General features: G+C 44.2%; 1 pseudogene across 1 annotated transcript; it reads right to left on the bottom strand.

Annotated features, from left to right (window-relative positions):
- Positions 1 to 166: 166 nt before the first annotated feature.
- Positions 167 to 23,149, bottom strand: LOC110536239 (thioredoxin reductase 2, mitochondrial-like; annotated as a pseudogene). The gene is made up of 10 exons (XR_016484285.1): positions 23,139 to 23,149; positions 22,584 to 22,603; positions 22,226 to 22,317; positions 21,575 to 21,744; positions 9,858 to 9,994; positions 6,753 to 6,835; positions 1,868 to 1,966; positions 1,052 to 1,121; positions 665 to 762; positions 167 to 290 (listed from the first exon to the last, which is right to left on the bottom strand). The product of XR_016484285.1 is annotated as a thioredoxin reductase 2, mitochondrial-like (transcript).
- Between the last annotated feature and the right edge of the window lie 902 nt (positions 23,150 to 24,051).

Here is a 24,051-nt window from a genome sequence, read left to right as displayed (position 1 = left end):
AAACGCCGTAGAACTGAGAGACATTTTAGGCTGATCGAGAGAGCAGCTATAGGATTACATGGACAGTTATGTAGAATTTAGGAGAGCACTGTCACTTTTTCCCTGTCTCTATGAAGAGGTTCCTTCCCTTGTGCTCAAGTGTGTTGAGAGAAGGGGGTGCTTAACTTCAGCAGCCGGTAACCGTGGCGTCCAGCCCTGAGCGCTTGCTGACGTTCACTTTGGTTAGCTCCTCGGCACAGGTGGGGTGGATCACTACGGTCTCTGTCAGGTGAGTGAGGGTGGCTCCACACCTGGAGAGACAGACAGACATCTATCTCATTCATATAGCTGTCCGGAGAGCAACACACATTCTCCTATCTTTAAGTTTCTCTTATTAGTATCCCTCTGCTGCTGTAATGATAAGGCTCACCTTGTCACCTATATAGTCACATTTGTTTACTGTCTACAACTTACATGACATCTAATGTCCATTCATTTTGTGTAGATTTATTATTAACTTAATCATTAATCTACAGATCCAACATATGTTAGTTTAAGTCATTTACATTAGACCCAATATGTTTTAAAAAGCACTTTAGCAGTTTCTTAAAAACTTGCCACAACAGAACACTATCATCTATTCTGAGTGCCTATCTAAGTCCATCTAGCAGAGTTGTTGACTTACTGGAAGCCCATAGCGAAGCCCTGAGTGACCTCTCCAGCGTTTGAACTGGTGAAGTGCAGGCCCAGAATCCTCTGGCCTCCATCCCGCTCACACACCACCTGAGGCAGGGAAAGAAACAACGTTACACCAAACCTCCAGGCTACAGTCCAGAGGAAAAATAAAGCTATTAAACTACACTATAGACTACCCATTGTGTGCCAGATGGATGATCTAAGGTAAGGTATCAACATTCACATAACTTCCCCAAAATTCACAGATTTTCCAGATCTCCAAGAATCCTGGTGGAAAATTCCTATAAACAGGAGGGAATAAGCAGGTCATTTGGAATCCCGGGACATTTTGGGAAAGTTAGAGGAATTTTGCAACGCTACTCAGAGCTGTCCTGACCTTAATGTAACACATGCTGGCACCTCTCAGCCACAGTAAACTCCAGAAGCTTGTAGAAGGCATGGTACACCTGGACACAGAGAGAATCATGTCCATTAGTCCACCAACGATACACAGTCTAGTATCATTCATTTATGTTATTAAGCCATCACTTATTGTTACGTTACAACATAATTACCGTCAAAAATTGAAGTACCGAAGTAAAACCAGAGTTTGTGTCCATAAAATAATTTTACAATACTTGCTTGTGTTAGGAGGTAGGCCCTACTTCATAGATCGTTCACTAGAACATGGTATTACAATACTATGCTTTCACAACTCTTCGCTTGTTTAAAAAAAAGGTGCATTTGAGATCCTGGTTTCATGCTGTGTTTTATATTGAGTCAGCGTGCATGCCGACACAAGTCGCAGGCCAGGCCATGCACACAGGCAGCTGTCAGGACCCATGGTGCACCTCTCCTGCTGCAGTGCTTTAGATCACACAGTGCCTGTCAGCACCTGATACACACCTCAATCAGGCCCTCTGCTCACCTGTCAATCACACACAGGAGCTACGCATCACTCTACATCAAGCTGGGGCTCTCTAGGTGCAGGTGTTAGCAGCTGGCACACTGCACACACACAGAGCGAAACACATACGACTTTGCATACATGTATAAAGTAGTAAACAGAGGAACATCTGCATTCACAATCCTGTAAGAACTGAAAGCTTCCCCAACAAACCATAATTTTCTCAAATCTTCTTAAAACCCAAAACATGGGCCAAGATAGAATACCAGCAACCATGTTAGTGGTTTAGAATTAGGTTTACTATACCTCGATGGAGTCCTGGATGGATGGATGTCTGCTCTCAGCCTCCTCCTCTGAGAGGCCCACACAGCCATACTCCAGAGGGGTGAACACTGTGGTGGCAACCTACAGACACAATCGATCAGAGAGCACACAAAGTCTTGTTACATCACGTCCCATGAGGATAGACAGCCCCACAGAGCAGTGCTCCAGTGGGGTGGCAGCCTGACAGACAGACACTGACAGAGATACAACTAGGGTTGCACATTTGTGGGAATATTCAGAGGTGGAAACTTTCCGTGGGAATTAATGGGAATATATGGGAATTAACGGAAATATGCAAATAAATATTAATACCATTTAAAATGTAGATGTTTTTTGTATTGGATATATTTACTATATCATATGGAGACAAACATAAACATTTCACCTTATCATAAGTAGACAATTGCAAATGATGAAATCCTTCCAATAGAAAAAAATAAAATTAGTTACAAAATTGAACTTTAAATGAGTTGACTCTTCACATGGGATGATTTCACTGAACAACAAATGGGGATATTGAATGATCCCCAATGATCCATCACATCTCCCAAAAACATTTTCAACATACATCTGTAAAATGATAACCAAAGCTTTAGTTTCTAGACTGCCTGCCTCTCAGGCTTCCATGTCTTCTCCCTGGACCTCCTCAATGTCCACCTCTTGAACATCAGACTGAGGCCTCATCTTCACAGTCACTTTCCAACCTTGTTGAGGATGGCTCGTTGTCAGCCTCAAAAAGCCTCAAATTGGCCCGGACGGCCACCAATTTTTCAACCCTTGCATTGGTCAGCCTGTTGCGTGCTTTGGTGTGTGTGTTCCCAAACAAGGACCAGTTGCGCTCTGAGGCGGCTGATGTTGGTGGGATTTGGAGGATGAGGGAGTCAACAGGGGAAAGAGACTCAAATCCGCAAAGTCCCTTCCACCAGGTGACTGATGAGATATGTTGGTACGACTGCCATATTGCATTGCCATCCCAAAGCCCTTGCTTGGAAGTATACTTTGCCAGACTGCCAAGAACCTTGCCCTCATCCAGGCCAAGGTGGCGAGACACGGTAGTGATGACACCATAGGCCTTGTTGATCTCTGCACCAGACAGGATGCTCTTGCCAGCATACTTGGGGTCCAACATGTACGCTGTGGCGTGTATGGGCTTCAGGCAGAAGTCTTCACGCTTTTTGATGCATTTCAGAACTGCAGTTTCCTCTGCTTGGAGCAACAATGAAGTGGGCAGGGGAGTACGGATTTCTTCTCTTACATCTGCAAGCAGAGTCTGAACATCAGACAGGATGGCATTGTCTCCCTCCATCTGTGCAATGGCTACTGCTATAGGTTTCAGGAGTTTCAGGCTGCTTACCACTCTCTCCCAAAATAAATCATCCAGGATGAACCTCTTAATGGGGCTGTCCGTATCGGCACACTGATATGGCTATTGCTTGGAGAGACTCCTTCCCCTCCAGGAGACTGTAAAACATGATGACAACACCACCCTAACGGGTGTTGCTGGGCAGCTTCAGTGTGGTGCTCTTATTCTTCTCATTTTGCTTGGTGAGGTAGATTGCTGCTATAACTTGATGACCCCTCATATACCTAACCATTTCCTGGCTCTCTTGTAGAGTGTATCCATTTTTTTCAGTGCCATGATGTCCTTGAGGAGCAGATTCAATGCATGAGCAGCACAGCCAATGGGTGTAATGTGAGGGTAGGACTCCTCCACTTTAGACCAAGCAGCCTTCATGTTCGCAGCATGGTCTGTCACCAGTGCAAATACCTTCTGTGGTCCAAGGTCATTGACGACTGCCTTCAGCTCATCTGTAATGTAGAGACCGGTGTGTCTGTGCTCTTGTAGAATACTGGTTGAGGGGTGGAGATGATGTAGTTAATTATTCCTTGCCCACGAACATTCAACCACCCATCAGAGATGATTGCAACACAGTCTGCTTTCTCTATGATTTGCTTTACCTTCACTTGAGCTCTGTTGAACTCTTCATCAAGCAAATGACAAGATAAAGCATGTCAGGTTGGAGGGGTGTATGCTGGGCGAAGAACATTCAGAAATCTCTTCCAATACATATTGCCTGTGAGCATCAGAGGTGAACCAGTTGCATTCACAGCTCGAGCAAGACACTCATCAGCATTTATCTGACTACGTTCCTCCAAAAAAACTTTGATTCTAGGAGGACCATGAGCTGTTGCTATCGATGAGGTGTCGGATTCATAATATTCACCTTGAATAGAAGTAGAGGGACTTTTGTCAGAGGTTGCTTGTGAGCACTGAGGGAACTTTATGCACTTGGCCAGATTATCCTGCATCTTTGCTGCATTCTTCACATATGATTTGGCACAGTATTTGGAAATGTACACAGATCTTCCTTCTACATTAGCTGCAGCGAAATGTCTCCACACATCTGATAGTGCCCGTGGCATTTTCCTGTAAAGAAAATTTTAAAAATAGTTTTAAAATTCATAAATACAATTCCATGTACAGATAAATAGTTAAGCAGTTAGATTAAACAACTCCTTTGTAAGATACATGTTTTAAAATTAAACATGTATGGAAACAGGTGAATTAACACTCCGCAGTTAACAGGTTCAAGCAAGCTAGAACACACCTGGTAGTAAAAACTAACTAGCAGAAATGGTTAAGTTTGAAATGATTTAAACACACTTTGAATGTGTATGTATCAATCATGTATGTCATATAAAAATAGATTCACCCCACCCAGTATTGTAATCAAAACTTACCAGAAAGCATATAGTCTTTGGCTCAGACAGTGTAGTAGTGTGGGCTCAATAGCATCTCAATAGTGTTTAAGATCTTGAAAATCAGCTGTACATGTGATGGAAGAGTGCACTGCACATGTGATGGAAGAATGCACTGTGCATGCAGAGAGTTGCAATTCCATTGAATTGGGGATAGTTTAACCAAAATATGCCACAAGACCTAGAATTGCCTTATGTGTATCCCACAAAAAAAAGGTTCACTAGTAGCCTAGTGGTTAGAGCGTTGGACTAGTAACCGAAAGGTTGCAAGTTCAAATCCCTGAGCTGACAAGGTACAAATCTGTCATTCTACCCCTGAACAGGCAGTTAACCCACTGTTCCTAGGCCGTCATTGAAAATAAGAATTTGTTCTTAACTGACTTGCCTAGTTAAATAAAAAAGGTAAAAATAAGCTAACTTTTCTGATGAATTTAAGCAAAATTCCCCCAAATTCCAGGGCTTAACTTACCATGGAAAATTTCCGAAAAGTTTCCAACCATTTGCAACCCTAAATACAACAAACAAAGTTATAGCAGGATAGATAGGCAGAGCCATATTGCAGGCCTGTCACGTCGCCTACTGTATCTTCCAACATCAACAATAAGCACAATAAAGTGGTCACAGAACAAAGCTACAAAAGACCACAAAAAAAAGGAAACAGAGACGAAGAACCCAAACAATTGGCATTTAAGCATTATGTCTGTCATTATGAATAGTTTTGGAATGAACATTTGGAAAAGGGTGCAGACGTGCAGTGTGTACCATTTAAACCATATGAGTCAGACCAGGCTGCATAATCCAGGGAAAACAACTAGGCATTAAAATCACACTCCACAGAAACTGAAAACAAACGCTTCAAAAGGTCTCATACAGACAAGCTGTGGAGAGATGGGGGAAAGCATGGGAGTAGTGTGTGTGCGCCTATGGGATGTGTGTGTGTTTTAGATTTTACTATTCTTGTGGGGACCAGAAGTCCTCACAAGGATAATAAAACAAGGAACATTCAAACAATTCGGGACATTTTGCCGGTCCCCACAAGGAAAAGGGCTATTTTAGACTTAGGGTTTAAGGTGAGGGTTACAATTAAAGTTAAGGTTTAGGGTTTGGGGAAAAAGGAAAAATGCTGTGTACTGTATGTGTGTGTCTATGGCGTGTACTGTACAGTGCATTGCAAAAGTATTCATTCCCCTTGGTGTTTTTCCTATTTTGTTGCATTACAACCTGTAATTTAAATGGATTTTTAGTTGGATTTCATGAAATGCACATACACAAAACAGTCCAAATTGGTAAAGTGAAAAGAAAAATTGGTGTGTGCATATGTATTCACCCCCTTTGCTATGAAGCACCTAAATAAGATCTGGTGCAACCAATTACCTTCAGAAGTCACATAATTAGCTAACTAAGTCCACTTGTGTGCAATCTAAGTGTCACATGATCAGTCACATGATCTCAGTATATATACACACACCTGTTCTGAAAGGCCCCAGAGTCTGCAACAACACCAAGCAAGGGGCACCATGAAGACCAAGGAGCTCTCCAAACAGGCCAGGGAAAAAGTTGTGGAGAGGTACAGATCAGGTGTACTGTCTGTGTGTACTAAGTGTGTATGTGTATGGTGTGTGTGTGTACTGTGTGTCTATGGTGTGTGTGCATGTGTGTGTTTATGGTGTGTGTGCATGTGTGCTGTATGTGTGTGTGTGTGTGTGTGCATGTATGTGTATGTCTATGGTGTGTGTGTGTGTATGGTGTGTATACTGTGTGTGTGTGTATGGTGTGTGTACTGTACGTGTACGTGTGTGTGGTTTGTGTCTATGGTGTGTGTGTGGTGTGTGTACTGTGTGTGTGTGTGTGTGTGTCTATGGTGTATATACTATGTATGTGTGTGTACTGTATGTGTGTGTGCGTACTGTATATGTGTGTGTGCCTACGGTGTGTGTGCCTACGGTGTGTGTGTGTGTGTGGGTGTGTGTGTCTATGGTGTGTGTGTGTACTGTATATGTGTGGGTGTGTGTGTGTGTGTCTATGGTGTGTGTGTGTGTACTGTATATGTGTGTGTGCCTATGGTGTGTGTGTACTGTATGTGTGTGCGTGTTGGATGTCTACTCATGTTGTCGTAGTTCATGAGCTCATTGGTCTGGTCTGGAGGAGCTTCCCTGCCTTAACGGCGGTGGGGGTCAACTTAGGACAACCCTGGGAACACAGAACGCTAATGAGTGACAGGACAGAGAGAGAGGGAAGCAGTCAAATAGACAGTGTACATGCATGCATATTGTATGCGCTTAAATGTATGCAGGCTGTGTCACACAGTCACAGAGTCCACCTTCCTAACACAGGCCCTTCGGCTATTTAGAGAGAGTGGACAGATGTGCCTGTGAGCTACTGTGTAGACAGACCTGCAGCCTCAGAAAACAATGTCCTCAGAGAGGCAATTCATTTTTCATAAAACATAACACATATAAATGAAAAATAAATAGCAATGGATATTTACAAGCAAATAGGCAGGGCAAGAATAGGCAGAGCAAGAATAGGCAGAGCAAGAATAGGCAGAGCAAGAATAGGCAGAGCAAGAATAGGCGGGGGCAGAAAAGGCAGGGCGGGGCAAGAATAGGCAGGGCGGGGCAAGAATAGGCGGGGCAGGGTAAGAATAGGCGGGGCAGGGTAAGAATAGGCGGGGCAGGGTAAGAATAGGCGGGGCAGGGTAAGAATAGGCGGGGCAGGGTAAGAATAGGCGGGGCAGGGTAAGAATAGGCGGGGCAGGGTAAGAATAGGCGGGGCAGGGTAAGAATAGGCGGGGCAGGGTAAGAATAGGCGGGGCAGGGTAAGAATAGGCGGGGCAGGGTAAGAATAGGCGGGGCAGGGTAAGAATAGGCAGGGCAGGGCAAGAATAGGCAGGGCAGGGCAAGAATAGGCAGGGCAGGGTAAGAATAGGCAGGGCAGGGCAAGAATAGGCAGGGCAAGAAAAGGCAGGGCAAGAATAGGCAGGGCAGGGTAAGAATAGGCAGGGCAGGGAAAGAATAGGCAGGGTAAGAATAGGCAGGGCAGGGTAAGAATAGGCAGGGTAAGAATAGGCAGGGTAAGAATAGGCAGGGTAAGAATAGGCAGGGCAGGGTAAGAATAGGCAGGGTAAGAATAGGCAGGGCAGGGTAAGAATAGGCAGGGCAGGGCAAGAATAGGCAGGGCAGGGCAAGAATAGGCAGGGCAGGGTAAGAATAGGCAGGGCAAGAATAGGCAGGGCAAGAATAGGCAGGGCAGGGCAAGAATAGGCAGGGCAGGGCAAGAATAGGCAGGGCAGGGCAAGAATAGGCAGGGCAAGAATAGGCAGGGCAGGGTAAGAATAGGCAGGGTAAGAATAGGCAGGGTAAGAATAGGCAGGGTAAGAATAGGCAGGGTAAGAATAGGCAGGGTAAGAATAGGCAGGGTAAGAATAGGCAGGGCAGGGTAAGAATAGGCAGGGCAGGGTAAGAATAGGCAGGGCAGGGTAAGAATAGGCAGGGCAGGGTAAGAATAGGCAGGGCAGGTTAAGAATAGGCAGGGTAAGAATAGGCAGGGCAGGGTAAGAATAGGCAGGGTAAGAATAGGCAGGGCAGGGCAAGAATAAGTGCAGATTTATAGCGCAAGTTCTAAGTGGAATTTTGTTAACTTGCAGAATTGCATTCGGAATAAAAGAGTACAGTCTTGAACACACAATCATTACAATGGCATTGACTAAAGGTTTCTAAATTGTTTTTCAATGTGCTAAGCAATCATAGCTTTTGTATTCGCTCAAGAATCTTCCCCACTCCACCTAACTGATTGTTAACAACATGCTGCTTCTCACTGAACTGTAATGTACTGACAAGGATTGGAACATTTTATTTATTTAACCAACCAAGTCAGTTAAGAACAAATTCTTATTCTCAATGATGGTCGATTAACAATGTTTACTAGTCCAACGCTCTAACCACTAGGCTACCTGCCGCTGTGGTTGTGTCCCAAATGGCACTCTATTCCCATAGGGCTCTGGTCAAAAGTAGTGCACTATATAGGGAATAGGATGCTATTTGAATTGCAAACTGTGGGTCTGGATTTATGCCAGATAAATGTCCTCTAGAAAAACACTGAAATACTCTAACAACACAGAAAACTGCAGAGCTGCAGGGTGAATCCTCTCTGAAAGCATAACTTAAGTCATCAGCAACCTGTTTGATTACCACCACTGTTGCACATCCTGTTGTCCAAGACAGCTCCTCTGGCACTGGAGGTGAGCGTGTGTGTTCGTGAGTTTGTCTGAATGTGTGTGGTGATATTTGAGTACCTGTGTTTACACACCATCCCAATCTGCGTCATAGATATGCGTTTCTTGGCAGTGCCAAGTGCTCTTCAACATCAACAAAAAAAGGTGCTCCGTTTGGACATATCGAATTAATATCAATCCACCCCCTTTTAAAAATTCTCCCAGTATGTGAAAAGATGACAGGCATCAGGACTAAAAGTGACTCTCTGTGTCAAACTAACAGTCTGGAGAGGCCTGTTTTAGTTAGGAAACCCATAGCTGGCCAAATGAAAAGACAGGACTGACATTTAATACAAGTAGACAGAGTATTGTGATACAGCAGTACAGTAGTTAGAAAGGAGATCTCTGTTGTGTAGATCCAGCTGCAGTGAGCGCCAAAAGTATTGGGACAGTGAAACATGGTCCCATACTCCAAGCACACAAAGATTACATCAAGGTTGTGACTCTACAAACTTGTTGGATGCGTTTTCTGTTTGTTTTGGTTGTGTTTCAGATTATTTTGTGCCCAATAGAAATGAATGGTAAATAATGTATTGTGTCATTGTTGAGTCACTTATTTTAGGAATATATTTCTAATCACTTCTACATTAATGTGGATAATCTTGAATGAATCGTGAATAATGAATAAAGTTACAGATGCACAACAAATCTGTTGTTTAGATCCAGCTTCATGACTAAATCTCAAATTTAAAAACAAGCAACATCTAAAATGATATGGTGCCCATCTAGCGCATTCATTTGGGATTGAAGAGTGAACTACAGTACCACTTCAACTTCTTGCACACCGTAGGTTTCTTTCCTACAGTGTCACCTTGGTAGGCTTATTTGGGCAACTGTAGGTTTTATTTCAGATGTCCATACATTCTGGAAGAGGTTCATGTTGGCATTGTAAGGCTGGGTGAGTATACTGTTAGGATGACGGACGTGATCAACACCTACCTCACCGATAACAACAAAAGCGAAGATGTTCGGCACGGATATGGATTCGTCGGCAGCCACAATTATTTTCCCAGACTCCTTGCTGAGCTTGACGCCAACTTTCTCCAGGTTGAGAGATTTGGTTTCAGGAGCTCTGCCTATGGTCAAGCAGAGGAAAACACAGTCAGACACTTAATATTATATTACACATTGATAAAGAGGGGAGGGTACAAGAATCTTGGATTCTTAGAAAAACTCTGACTGCTCAGTGTTCATAACACATACCATTCAGTTGGCACGCTAGCGGGTTTACGTTTAAGGCAGGTCCTGCTACTCTTCATCCAACAGAGAGAGAGATCTTATCCAGGAATTAGAAAAGAAAACACATGAACAGCTAGGAGAGGGGGAGAGTGGCTTGTCTTTTGGCGGGGAGTGAATAATGAGCAGGCGGGGGATAGGGAGGATCCCTGGGTGTCATTTCTCCCATTTCCTGCAGGACAGTTGACTGATGCTGTCGATGCTCGCCCATCTTGCCGTCCGTCTCTATGGTGACGGGGAGCACCAAGCACCCCTGCCACCAGGCTGGGCCCCGGTCGAGGCTCTCTCTACCTCCCTCCACTTCCCCCTCACTGCCTCACCTTCTCATTCCCTGCCTGGGTAACAAAATAACTTCCCCAACTCCTCCCCGGTAGTGCCCAGAGGTACCCACATAGATGCTATCGGACAACCGCCCCCAAGCAGTAAGGCTCAGAGACAGGCAGTAAGGCTCATAGTAGCTGTTTGGAAGAGCTGGAAGAGCTGCACTAGGCTAGTCAAGCAGGACCATGCAGTCACCAGTGTTCAACTACACAGAGTAGGTCTAACACAGGGATCTCTCCCTGTCATGGCTGCCTTTCTCAAAGTATTAAACAAATGTAAATGTATACCAGGGGATTGTACACTGCATGCATACCTGGCTAATAGACAGTGCATAGTTAGACACTATAGCAAGTTGTATTTACAAAAAAAAGTTGTTCTTAGGAGATCTAGCCCCACTTTGCTATCACAGCACAGTTCTACCAAATCACAGCCCAGTTCTACCAACCACCACAGAAACTGGAGTCAGGTGGGCTATCCTAGACTAGTGCTCTGCTCTCTCTATGTATAGACTAGACTACAAGAGCCACTCTAGTCTGGCATTTCCTGCGTTTCTAGGTTTCTCTGTCTATGATTGGAGACTGTTGGAGCGCCACTGATCCATTGTGTGGTGAGACAGAACAACAGAGGTTCTCCTGATAAGAGCCTTCAGTGAGTGTGGAGCCACACATAATGGGCAATGAGAGCCAATGACAGGCAGGCCTGATAGGACCACACTGAACAAAGACTATTGTGGCACACAGAGGAAATCTCAAGACCAACCAGCTAATTAGCCACAACAAGCTTTCTGGCACGACTTGAAATGAGACCAACTACTGTACATGGTGGTTTAGCAAATCAATCAAGTGAACAAAGACAAGAGAAGGAAGTCAGAAAGAATGACTTTTTGGGAAATATATTATTTTGTCTAGAAAAAGGGGTTTCTGAGAAGGCATTATGTTCAAAGGCCTAAAATGAGAATAAGAGATATGATTGAATGAGATTCTGTACTTTGCCTCAGATATACTTTTCTGTTTGTCAGAGTGTGGGGAGACTCCGAGGCTTCACATCTTGGCACTTCAGTTCCCATGGAGGCATATACCAACCCCTGACACCCTCACACAGTCTTCAACCTCTTTCTGTGTCCCTCAAAATTTGAGAAAGAAAAGGTGTTGGGGACAACAGACATTCGTAGGAGAGAAAAGTAACATGGTACACCTAGAGGAAATAGGCTGTTTCCGCATCTGTGCTATTGGCCAATTGGCCTAGGTGCAGCCCTGAGGAAGGTCAGGCTGTGGAAGCTGTGCATGGAGAAGGATGTAGCCTAACTATAGCTAGAGGACTAGCTAGAGGACTGGAACAGGCAGTCCCACCAACAGCCACGAATCCCTCCCTCAGAGAAGCTCACTGTCTGAGTCCTGATTCTCCACCCTTTCCCTAAAGTTTGCACTTGCATCAGTTGATTTAAAAGCATGAATCAATGCAAGTGTAATCATTGGTTAAAGGGAGTCTCCACTAGGGATGCACAATATATTGGTGAACATATCAGAATCGGACGATATTAGTTAAAAAAATGCCAACATCGGTATCGGCCAGATGTCTAGTTTAACGGCGATATGCAAAACAGATGTCAAAGCTGATGTGCATACCTATATAACGTAGGTACATGTTGTAATGAAGCCACGTAAGACTTTGCACTACACGTGCAACACAGCATTCCTAACCAAGCCCACAATGTCTGCTGTGTGAATCGAGCAATCAACATTTCTGCGAGAAAACTCAAAGGCGAAATCCATTAACACCAAGATAATGGAATTCGTTGCCCTTGACAATCAACAGTTCTCTGTCGTGGGTGATGTTGGCTTGCGCCATATGGTCGAGCACCGGTACACGTTGCCCTACCGGAGTTACACAGTATTAGCATCACTGTTATTAGCTTCACGACATGCTATGGAACACCATTTGGGTCTTTGCATGTAAAAGAAGATACATGTCAAACACTATTTGACGCGTTAAATAACACAGTTCTATTATAGAATGTTGTGTGTTCTGAATTTGCAAGTGCAAGTGCCACCACTACTGTCAGTAGCACTGTCAAAGCTGTACAAAAAAGTCTGCAAACTCCAGCCACGAACGATGGGTTTACAATACAGCGTAGGTAATAAAGCATAATTTGTTCGACCGCAACTTCTGGGGTAGCTAGCTAGCTTTAACTTGGTACCTAGCTAGCACCAATACAACCAGCCTGAAAATAATTACCAGTAGAAACTGCAGTCATTTTCATTATTCTTAGTAATAATTTAGGAATCCTTGTGAGTAAGTATTAGCCAGGTAAACTTCAGTTCATGAAAATAAATAGCTAGCCAGCTGCTTAACCCTGTTGCCCAAAGCTAACATTATAAGCAGCCAGCTAGCTTCAGCTGGCTAGTGAGGCTCGACCAGACCGGGATGTGTTGTGATGCTAGGCACAATAAAGATTAGGCACAATAGTGGACTTTGTGGTTTGCCTTCAAAATAAAAGTACCTCTGACAACGATGCAGGAGGTTACAATTGGTGGAATCATGCCATATTTAGACTAGATAATGTTAAACAAGGTTGGAATGTAAAGCAATACAATTGGGTATCAGTCTACTCGGTGACACCCACAGAACACGATTGTAGAGTTTAGGCAAATATTAGCGCTGTAGCTCTTATGGCGAGGCTGTGACTGTGAAATCACCTCCCCAGTCAGCCTATTGTGTGTATTGACATTCATATTGCACTGTACAGCTTTACCTAAGGATTGGTGGTCAGTGAACATGGGGTACCAGTCTACTAAATACCACAATATATTTTCCCAACGTCCTCCTCAGAGTTATCAGACTACAAAACATCCACGCAATATTGTTTTTTCTCTGGAATAGTGTTCAATACACATAGGTTGACAATAGTGGCTCAATTCACAGTTGTCTCAGAGTCACGCAACAAGAGCTACGACACTAATGATGTCTGGGTGTCACTCAGTAAACTGATACCCCATGTCATTGATCCACAATCCATTGGTAAGGCTGTACAGTGAAATAAGTATGCAATTCTAAAGTAGAATACATCCAGTGTGATTTCAACAGATTGCACTGCAAAGTCTACTATTGTGGCTAATCCTTACTGTGGCTAGCTTCACATAGATGGGTCCGACCACCATAAATCAAATAAGAACTGTGTTATAAATGAGGGTTATTTTAGATGACGATACCTAGATATATAGTTAGCTAACTATAGCTACTGAAACAGATTGACGTTTTGCTATGTTTTGGGGAAGAACATTGTTTGCATCCATGAGCTAGCTAGCTTTCTTTTCTGACAAGCACTGTAGGTGCGCGAGACAACTTTACCAGCACCATAGCATGCGTATCGATGAATAGTTGTGAAATACGAGTGATCGTGTAATCAATGTGTAATAACTACGTAAACATTTTTATGAACGCGTTAAATTATTGTGATGTGCAGTCATATTCAGGTCCTGATTGGTCAACAAGCTAATTTGACACGTCAAATAGTGTTATTTGACATGCAAAGACCCAAACGGCGTTCCATAGTATGAGAATCCTGGTTGAGAATGAAACGACTGAACAAAAGAACAACGAAACTGCAAGTAAGTGAAAGAAATAGGTTTTTGATTAGGTTTTACTGGTAATGGGGACACACGTAAAGCCAACAAAATAACTTTTTGGTCAGTATGGTGTGTGTGTGTAACCTTTATTTAACTAGGCAAGTCAGTTAACAACGCGGGGCCAATTGTGCGCTGCCCTATGGGACTCCCAATCACAGCCGGATGTGATTCAGCCTGGATTCGAACCAGGGACTGTAGAGACGCCTCTTGCACTGAAATGCAGTGGCTTAAACCGCTGCGTCCATGTTTTTGTGTGTTAACTGTACTAGAATGCTTAAGGCCGCAAACTTTTTAAATATCAGTTATCGGTATCGTTTTTTTGGAAAGGAAAATATCGGATATCGGCTAAAAATGTAATTGGTGCATCACTAGTTTCCACCATTGTTAAATCCATGACGGGAAGAATGCAAGTGCACACTGAGAAAAGGGTGGAGAATCATGACATACCCACGGTCTTTTATAGCTCCACTGAGGAGGGCACAGACCCAGTCTGACCTGTAGTGTAAAGGGCACATTGGGGAAGTGGAGAGAGGCCCACTCATAACTCCCACAGTCAGACAGCCACACTTCAAACGAGAGGATGTACTCACTGACCTGCATGAGAACACCAGGGTAAAGCCCACAGACTGTAGCCTACACTGTAAGGTAGTAATGTAAGGTTGTAATCAGACGTTTAAAAAAAAAGTTATATTCCTCTTAGAACCAATAATAATAATTGTTATATTCATGTTGACAAAGAGACTGACTCCAAGGTCATTGAATGTATGAATCTTTTGAGCTCTATGGACTTTATCCAACATGTTACTGGGTGCAACCATAACCGCAGCCGTACTCTGAACCTGGTTATTACCAAGTGTCTTCCTATTGACTTGTCCTCTATTGTTGATGTTACTTTATCTGATCACCACTGTGTATTTTTTACTACCTTGTTGCCCATAGCACAGGGTAATACTGAATGCATTATTAAGAAACACCATCTTACCTCTGAAGTTGCTACATATTTTAATGAGGGTATGAACAATACTCCACCACCTATTCTGTCTTCTTCTTATGATTTAGTTGATAACTTTAATAGCAAATTAAAAGGCAACCACTGATGCCATAGATCCAGTAAAGTTGAAAAACAATCAAAAGAGAGAACCTTGGATGAGTGAGGAAACTACAGAGAAATTGCAGAAAGGCAGAGCAGAAGTGGAGTAATTGTCGATTCTGATATTCTGAGAGAGTAACTTGGGATATATAACAAGGCAATTAGAAAAGCCAGACGGGCAAATTTCTAACTGCATCACTATTAAATCCTAAATAATTTGAGTGCTCTTCTCGACCATTGATGGCATGATACATCCTACCCCCGCAAACCTGTGAACTTTCCTCCACACCTAAATGTGATACGTGTTTTTGTCATATTTCAGAGATAAGAACTACATTTTCTTAAAAACAGTTTTTAATTCCAAATCTGAAAATCTGAAAAACTGCAAGATATTGTTAATCACTCCCTGTTCACAGGCACTTTCCCCTCTGCACTAAAAACTTATGGTGAAACACATTCTGAAGAAAAGTAATCTAGATTATTCAACTCCTAGCAATTTTCAGCCAATCTCTAACCTTCCATTCCTAAGCAGAATTCTGGAATAAAAATGGTGTTCAAACCGTTAAATAAGTTAAGTGCCAACTGTTTAAAAAAAAAATTCCAATCTGGTTTTCGTGCCCACCACAGCACAGAGACAGCCTTAGTTAAAGTGGTAAATTATCTTAGAGCCAACACAGATACCAAACAGCTCTCTGTCCTTGTACTCTTAGATTTAAGTGCTGCATTATTGACCATGATTTCCTTATGGACAGACTGAAGAGGTGGGTTGGCCTCTTCGGTCCACTTCTACATTGGTTTAGGGCCTATTTAACCGGTCAAGAGAGTTTGTCGCCCTTGGTGAACTTAACTCAGAGCAAATACATATCACATGTGGCGTTTCACAAGGTTCGATTTTGCGTCCGGTACTGTTCAGTTTATATACACTGCTCAAAAAAATAAAGGGAACACTTAAACAACACAATGTAACTCCAAGTCAATCACACTTCTGTGAAATCAAACTGTCCACTTAGGAAGCAACACTGATTGACAATAAATTTCACATGCTGTTGTGCAAATGGAATAGACAACAGGTGGAAATTATAGGCAATTAGCAAGACACCCCCAATAAAGGAGTGGTTCTGCAGGTGGTGACCACAGACCACTTCTCAGTTCCTAGGCTTCCTGGCTGATGTTTTGGTCACTTTTGAATGCTGGCGGTGCTTTCACTCTAGTGGTAGCATGAGACGGAATCTACAACCCACACAAGTGGCTCAGGTAGTGCAGCTCATCCAGGATGGCACATCAATGCGAGCTGTGGCAAGAAGGTTTGCTGTGTTTGTCAGCGTAGTGTCCAGAGCATGGAGGCGCTACCAGGAGACAGGCCAGTACATCAGGAGACGTGGAGGAGGCTGTAGGAGGGCAACAACCCAGCAGCAGGACCGCTACCTCCACCTTTGTGCAAGGAGGAGCAGGAGGAGCACTGCCAGAGCCCTGCAAAATTACCTCCAGCAGATCACAAATGTGCATGTGTCTGCTTAAACGGTCAGAAACAGACTCCATGAGGGTGGTATGAGGGCCCGACGTCCACAGGTGGGGGTTGTGCTTACAGCCCAACACCGTGCAGGACGTTTGGCATTTGCCAGAGAACACTAAGATTGGCAAATTCGCCACTGGCGCCCTGTGCTCTTCACAGATGAAAGCAGGTTCACACTGAGCACATGTGACAGACGTGACAGTCTGGAGACGCCGTGGAGAACGTTCTGCTGCCTGCAACATCCTCCAGCATGACCGGTTTGGCGGTGGGTCAGTCATGGTGTGGGGTGGCATTTCTTTGGGGGGCCGCACAGCCTTCCATGTGCTCACCAGAGGTAGCCTGACTACCATATTTGGTACCGAGATGAGATCCTCAGACCCCTTGTGAGACCATATGCTGGTGCGGTTGGCCCTGGGTTCCTCCTAATGCAAGACAATGCTAGACCTCATGTGGCTGGAGTGTGTCAGCAGTTCCTGCAAGAGGAAGGCATTGATGCTATGGACTGGCCCGCCCGTTCCCCAGACCTGAATCCAATTGAGCACATCTGGGACATCATGTCTCGCTCCATCCACCAATGCTACGATGCACCACAGACTTTCCAGGAGTTGGCGGATGCTTTAGTCCAGTTCTGGGAGGAGATCCCTCAGGAGACCATCCGCCACCTCATCAGGGGCATGCCCAGGCGTTGTAGGGGGGTCATACAGGCACGAAGTTCAAAGTTGGATCAGCCTGTAGTGTGGTTTTCCACTTTAATTTTGAGTGTGACTCCAAATCCAGACCTCCATGGGTTGATAAATTTGATTTCCATTGATAATGTGTGATTTTGTTGTCAGCACATTCAACCTAGGTAAAGAAAAAAAGTATTTAATAAGAATATTTCATTCAGATCTAGGATGTGTTATTTTACTGTTCCCTTTATTTTTTGGAGCAATGTATGTTACCCTCTGGCAAAGTTATCAGAAAGCAGAGCATTGATGTTCACTGCTATGCAGATGATACACAGCTTTACATGTCACCAGAGAATTTTAGCTTCACTGATCAATTATTAGACTATATCAGTGATTTAAATACTTGGATGGCTCACAACTTCCTCCAGCTAAATCAAGACAAGACTGAGGTACTCATTGTTGGAGCCAAAGCACAGAGAAAATCTAGGCTGCACATTTTAAATGACGGGCAATAAAGATAAAACAACACTACCAAGGTGCAGGCATCTCTCTCAGGATGATACAGAGAGACTACCCATGCTTTATTACAAGCAGGCTTGACTACTGTAATGCTCTCCTGTCTGGTCTTCCCAAGAAAGCCATTGGTCAACTGCAAAACATACAGAATGCTGCAGCATTCATACTGACCAAGACCAGACATTACACCGGTTTTAAGGTCTCTCCACTGGCTGCATGTTAGTTTTAGAATTCATTTAAAGACTTTTCTATTGGTTTTTAAATCAATCCACATACAGTGCCTTGCGAAAGTATTCGGCCCCCTTGAACTTTGCGACCTTTTGCCACATTTCAGGCTTCAAACATAAAGATATAAAACTGTATTTTTTTGTGAAGAATCAACAACAAGTGGGACACAATCATGAAGTGGAATGACATTTATTGGATATTTCAAACTTTTTTAACAAATCAAAAACTGAAAAATTGGGCGTGCAAAATTATTCAGCCCCCTTAAGTTAATACTTTGTAGCGCCACCTTTTGCTGCGATTACAGCTGTAAGTCGCTTGGGGTATGTCTCTATCAGTTTTGCACATCGAGAGACTGACATTTTTTCCCATTCCTCCTTGCAAAACAGCTCGAGCTCAGTGAGGTTGGATGGAGAGCATTTGTGAACAGCAGTTTTCAGTTCTTTCCACAGATTCTCGATTGGATTCAGGTCTGGACTTTGACTTGGCCATTCTAACACCTGGATATGTTTATTTTTCAACCATTCCATTGTAGATTTTGCTTTATGTTTTGGATCATTGTCTTGTTGGAAGACAAATCTCCGTCCCAGTCTCAGGTCTTTTGCAGACTCCATCAGGTTTTCTTCCAGAATGGTCCTGTATTTGGCTCCATCCATCTTCCCATCAATTTTAACCATCTTCCCTGTCCCTGCTGAAGAAAAGCAGGCCCAAACCATGATGCTGCCACCACCATGTTTGACAGTGGGGATGGTGTGTTCAGGGTGATGAGCTGTGTTGCTTTTACGCCAAACATAACGTTTTGCATTGTTGCCAAAAAGTTCAATTTTGGTTTCATCTGACCAGAGCACCTTCTTCCACATGTTTGGTGTGTCTCCCAGGTGGCTTGTGGCAAACTTTAAACAACACTTTTTATGGATATCTTTAAGAAATGGCTTTCTTCTTGCCACTCTTCCATAAAGGCCAGATTTGTGCAATATACGACTGATTGTTGTCCTATGGACAGAGTCTCCCACCTCAGCTGTAGATCTCTGCAGTTCATCCAGAGTGATCATGGGCCTCTTGGCTGCATCTCTGATCAGTCTTCTCCTTGTATGAGCTGAAAGTTTACCAAGACCTGGACGGCCAGGTCTTGGTAGATTTGCAGTGGTCTGATGCTCCTTCCATTTCAATATTATCGCTTGCACAGTGCTCCTTGGGATGTTTAAAGCTTGGGAAATCTTTTTGTATCCAAATCCGGCTTTAAACTTCTTCACAACAGTATCTCGGACCTGCCTGGTGTGTTCCTTGTTCTTCATGATGCTCTCTGCGCTTTTAACGGACCTCTGAGACTATCACAGTGCAGGTGCATTTATACGGAGACTTGATTACACACAGGTGGATTGTATTTATCATCATTAGTCATTTAGGTCAACATTGGATCATTCAGAGATCCTCACTGAACTTCTGGAGAGAGTTTGCTGCACTGAAAGTAAAGGGGCTGAATAATTTTGCACGCCCAATTTTTCAGTTTTTGATTTGTTAAAAAAGTTTGAAATATCCAATAAATGTCGTTCCACTTCATGATTGTGTCCCACTTGTTGTTGATTCTTCACAAAAAAATACAGCTTTATATCTTTATGTTTGAAGCCTGAAATGTGGCAAAAGGTCGCAAAGTTCAAGGGGGCAGAATACTTTCGCAAGGCACTGTATGTGCACCCCAATACATGTACCCAATAGGTCCCTCAGGTCCTGTAGCAAGTGTCTTTTTCACTATTACAAAGCCTAGGACCAAGAGGCAGCCTTTAATTATTATAACCCAAGCCTCTGGAATAGCCTTCCAGAAAACCTGAGGGGGGCTGAAACTGTGAACATATTTAAACAGAGATCTTAAAACATCTGTTTAGCTTTGCTTTTCCATAGTTAGTTGTTCAGTTTGTGTTATTCTTTAGTTTTTTTTTATCTCATGTTTGTTGTGCAGAAAATATTTCAGCTTTTATTTCTATGAAGCACATTGCGTTGCATTCCATGTCTGAAATGTGCTGTATAAATAGAGCTTGATTTGATTACATAATTTTGGTGGGTGCTTATGTTTCTCCTATTGGAAATGTGTTTTTTGCATATCCCAACTCTTCCTGGGACGCCCTCGGAGAAAGGGAGCCCGGCCATGGTCTGCCATTACAGTCGGCAACCCTAGAGCAGTTAGGGTTAAGGCCATGGTCTGCCATTACAGTCGGCAACCCTAGAGCAGTTAGGGTTAAGGCCATGGTCTGCCATTGCCGTCAGCAACCCTGGAGCAATTCGGGTTAAGTACCTTGCTCAAGTGCACATGGAAACATTTTTCACCTTGTCGACTCAGGATTAAAACTCGCGACCTTTTGGTTAATGGCCCAATAGCTCTAATCGTTAGGCTACCTGCCGCCCAGAGTAGACACAGTGGGTCATCCTTTACCCCTACTGGGTCATGCTTTACCCCCTACTGGGTGAGAGTGCAGAGGAAGATGTCCATCCACCAAAATATAACTCTATAACAAATATTATTATTGCTGCCAATTTCCCAATCCCAGTGAGTCTCAAGGTCTTGGTATTTTGACTGCAGTCGACAGACTGGACACTGTGCCTTGACCTCCACATTGTTTGAACCTCAGCTCTCAGAGCTGCAACCTGCCAGGGTGGGAAAAACGTAATCTCTCCCAAAAGATCACCCACATCCTGGTCCACATGTCACATGCTCCCTGTCACACGCACAGGCAGAGAGAGATGCCCTGGCCTGTCCTGGCTGGTACTGTACAGTCACACACTGCGGAGGGGTGTAGTCAGGCTTTCGGAAACGCGTCATCTTTGGGACCATCTCAACACAAATAAACGTCTGCCGGGCAGAAGTTCCCTCCATTGTGTTGGTTGGCGGAATGAGAGAAATTACATGGTGTGATAAAGAGAGAAAAGGACTAGGGAAAGAGGTCTGGTGTGGGTACAGAGCCGCAGACAGACAGGTCTGTGCAGTGCAGATGCTGCAGGAGGTAGAGTTGGGTGGCGTGGCAAGCTGGTTTCCGCAGGGCTGGTACGACGGGCAGGAAAGCCCAGAGCAGAGCGAGAGAACAAAGGAGGGAATGCAGTGACCCGTGCCTGGTTGCATCCTGCCCCTGCCCCAGCCAGGCCCAGGACCCGGACCCAGCACTCGGCTGGGTGATTAACACTTCCCCTGGTGACTCCATCATTCACCCTTTATTACCTTGTTTTTAGGCTTGATACACCGTCTGCTGACACTGCACTCTTTTGTAGATGACAATAAAACAAATGTCTGGAAAGGGAAGGGGGACTAGTGATTTAACCAATACGTCTTTGCAAAGCTTATTGTATGTTATGTGGCATACTCAACACACGTGATTGCAGCTACTACTAAAATAGTAGTAAATTATTCCAAACATTAGGGTATTACTGTAGTAATTTGTGGGACAATTCTCTTCCTTCCCCGACACACTCACCTACGGCCCACAGCACAGAGTCAAAGGTGTCCTGTTGGTACTGTATGTTTGTCTGTCCAAGTCACCTGCAGCGCCCCAGAGGACAGCTTGTCCAGTCTCTTGGGGACACTCCTCCGGGAGAACTTGGTGCTATAGGCCTCCATGTAGTCAGTCACCAGCCCTGCCATTTGCTGCAGCACACACAAGACAAGAGGGGAGAAATTCAGGTTTTTGACAGCTCAGTCACCTTTCCAGCACTTAACTTGGGAAAACTATTATTCCAAACTTAACTTGTACAAGAAAAGTCCCAATATCACCAGTACACAATGAATCAATGGGCTCCTGAGTGGCGCAGCGGTCTAAGGTACCGCATCTCAGTGCTAGAGGCGTCACTACAGCCCCTAGTTCGATTCCAGGCTGTATCACAACCGGCCGAGATTGGGAGGCCAATAGGGAGGCGCACAATTGGCCCAGCGTCGCCCGGATTTGGCCGGCATTGTAAATAAGAATTTGTTGTTAACTGACTTGCCTAGTTAAATAAAAGGTTAAATAAAATAAAACAAAAAAAATTGAGTTACAGTATAAACACAATACAGTATAGAGAAATAAGAAATTAATTAAATTAGTGTCAAATCAATTTTGAAATTTTTTAAATTGTGATAAGTGCAGTACCTGATCGAACCCCCTGAGGGGGATGCTGCACATCATGAATGTGGTGTCCAGGCCAATGCCTGTCAGGAAGCCAGCACACTCCATGGCCACATCTTCATAGCACCATGTTCAGGAAAACAGAACACTACACAAATGCTCTCAGAGGAACCTTGTCACATCTACTTTAACTAGAGATAGACAACTGAGAACCTGAGCATAAGAGGCATTGATAGACAGGTGATCCCACTCTAGGAAGAAGGGGTCACCAGTTGAACTGCAATTCACACCTTTTGCCTTCAACATTAGGGCCAACTCACTCTGACAATATACAGTGTAACCAGTGACTCATGACCAAGCACATCGGCAGTCAAAAGGATACAGCCGGCACCAACCACAGGTCTGAAAAACAAAAACCATTAATCTTAGCTGTTTTCATTTCAAATATATCTCTTGGAAGTTATATAGTATAGGTATATGTGTTTTTCTATACGATGCACTTCATACATTTTCCTTCAAATGATCTTGAATACTACTGCGCCAAACAAAACAGGGAAACTGGACACAAATGTTTAGTCTGAATCTGAGGAATTTAAAAGTGATGAAAGTACTATTCGAACTTCGGGGGTTCTATTACTCAAAAAGGGGTGGCGGAGTTGGTAGTGCTAGTCTCTATGTGCGTGTGTGGGCCAGGTGAATCACACCTCTAATCCAGCCCTGAGCTCCACTCACTACTAGCGTTCAGGCTAATCCCTGCGGATGGGGTGTGCCGTGTTCATGGCTCAGTCCACATCACTCCGCTGAGTGACGCCCATCACCCGCATGGAGGCCAGGGCCTCTCTTGCTTTCCCATCCTCAACCTATCCATGGCTCTCCACACTGGCCCAGGCCCTGGCAGGTGAGGGGGCCTGGAGCACACACACAAGCCCAGCCATACCCCACACTCATGCTAGCGCTAACTGCTAAGAGCGTCAGTACCCCGATCCTCCTGTCCACCTAATGCACAGCTGCACTTAGTGCACATTGTCAGGTGGCTTAGGGAGGGATTAGGCCAGGAGCTTTAGGCTGTTTCCACACTCTCATCTCCTTTCCCTGGCTGCTTGGTTATATTGTATTTCAGAGAGACTCTGGGATCGTTCTGTTATCCCTCATCCGGATGGTGGTGTCTGAAAGCATTGGTGGAGGCACAAACTCACAAGTGGGTCTCAAAAACACTGCATCCAGATGTGAAAGACAGGGGGGGGGGGGGGCCTGATTGTGTAACTAAAAACTACAGAGGGATAAATTCCAGTGGGAAAGACATACTTTACTGTACTGATATCTGCCCAGGAAATGTTGCCCACTCCCCTGGAGGAAGGGAAGTACTAGGAGCAGCCTTTCAAACAACAAAGATAACACAAACTCAGGGCTTCCATAGGCTACATCCTGATCCAAAGCCACTTCAATGACTGTTGGAGTATGTCTGACTGTGACAGTTAAGAATTTGCCACAAGCTCGCTCTCACAACCTTGGGCCAACCTTCAGCAGTCCAGACAAGAGATAAGTCAATCTGTTCTCCTTCTGTGTCTCCTATGTTCGCCACAATAACAGTGCTCTTTCACAAGTGTTCCTTAGAGGGGAGAGTTCTACAGGCAGCGGACTTTATCTGAATTCAAATAGAAAGATATAGGATGAGAACTCAACTCCCTAACACGGTTGTGACTACAGAGAGAAAAGATTGTGTGTTACAATTGTCTCACTGTCTCCTTTTGATGTTGCATCTTTTCATCCCAGGCTCATTTCCTCAGCTATTCTCTAGAGCAGGTATTCCCAAACTGGGATAAGCGCAATGCCATCGGGGGTGCGCCAAA

The sequence above is a fragment of the Oncorhynchus mykiss genome, chromosome 11 (assembly GCF_057628025.1).
Source record: "Oncorhynchus mykiss isolate SJ-2025 chromosome 11, ASM5762802v1, whole genome shotgun sequence".
Lineage (NCBI taxonomy): Eukaryota > Metazoa > Chordata > Actinopteri > Salmoniformes > Salmonidae > Oncorhynchus > Oncorhynchus mykiss.
Note: the sequence above shows the minus strand (reverse complement) of the source record. Positions and strands in the feature narration are given on the sequence as shown.